Source organism: Hippoglossus hippoglossus, chromosome 17 (assembly GCF_009819705.1).
Source record: "Hippoglossus hippoglossus isolate fHipHip1 chromosome 17, fHipHip1.pri, whole genome shotgun sequence".
Lineage (NCBI taxonomy): Eukaryota > Metazoa > Chordata > Actinopteri > Pleuronectiformes > Pleuronectidae > Hippoglossus > Hippoglossus hippoglossus.
The window spans coordinates 799096-800619 of record NC_047167.1 but is presented as its reverse complement, the minus strand read 5'-3'; positions in this window follow the sequence as shown (position 1 = coordinate 800619).

Genomic DNA, 1524 nt, shown 5'->3' with positions numbered 1-1524 from the left:
GATACCAACCGCACCCTCAATGTTTACATAATTCTCTATAAAATCTACAAAAATGTTGAAAAATGCCCTATCCCACAGTATTAAAGAAAGATTATTATTATTAAACAAATAATTATTGGATCCACGTTAAACAGATCTCCACCATTTAATTTACACTTAAAGTACATAAAATAAAAGAAAACATGTTTAAGAGGGTGAAATACACTGCTGGAGAGGGACTTTAGGTTGGAAATAAGAGTGATTTAGGAGAATTGCTGCATTCACCAATTTTCTTGTTTAGTTTTCCTACAAGTATTTTTTTCGTCCACTTAAAGTGCTTTACATTACTTATTTCATTCTTTCATTTATCTATCTATCACATAGGGGGAAAAAGCTTTGTTTTCTTAAAACAATCACAATTGTCTTGATGGCTCTAAGACCAGGATGCAGCAATGGAGAACCTCATTACACAATAGTGTCAAGGGGGACTTGTTTTGGTGGAACATTAGACAAGGAGAGATTACCACTGTCATAGAAATGTGCAAAGCAAACACCACAAACACAATAAAATATATATGCTGGCTGTTAGAGTGCAAAACCTTGATATTTTCAGTGTGTAGATTTTCACCTTGGAGATCATTAAAAGTTATAACAGACTGTAAGAGGGGGGGAGGAGAATCTGTGAAGGTCAAGTGAGTCAGACCAGGAGCAGAAGAAAAAGTTTATAAGCTATTATAAATCCTCTTGAAGTGGACATGAATGTGTGAATAGTTGTTGAGACATTTCAGCATTATCTGGTCTGATCAAACAGGTGTAGACAGTGGGCATAACGCCGGGTTCACACAGGACGCGGAAGCGCAGCGCCGTTCTCCAGCGCGCAGCCGCCTGGCTGTTCACACGGGACGTGCATTTCTCCGCTGGTCAGCCCCATAGACTGTATATATAAGGTCAGCCCGCGATTCTGCTTTCTCCGCTTGTTGTTGTACCCGTTGAATGTCGGGGTTCGGGGGTAAATGATGGTCTTCATAGCCCCCCCCACCCCACCCCACCCCTCTCTTTCTCCCTCTGTCTGTCTGATTGTGTGCTTGTAGTGGATGGGCAGAGGGGGACATTTAATTATGTGATTGGGAAAATTGGGAAAATTAAAACTCCAGGACAACAGAAGGGGAATACAAAGTATGGGATGCATATTTGATAATTTATGTCATATAAAATATGTCATTTATATCGTTTAAAATCATTTTTCAGTGTGTTTCCTGGCGCTATACGCTCGCGGCAAGCGAAAAAAAATAGACTCGACGCCAAAACCATCGGTGCAGGGCGCGAGGCGCCCTTGGCGCTGCGCGGCGCATCGCAGCCTATGTGAACGGCACAATTGAGTAACAGGGGGGCGGAAAGGAGGCGCCTGGCTTTTTCCTTAGACTGGCACGGGATGTGCGAGGTGGAGGCCCCGGCGCCCGGGGGGCGGGCCGAGCGGCCAGGCGGCCGCAGAGTACTTTTCGGGGACGCACTGTGGAGCCCTTTTGGTCATTGTCGATCTCGGTC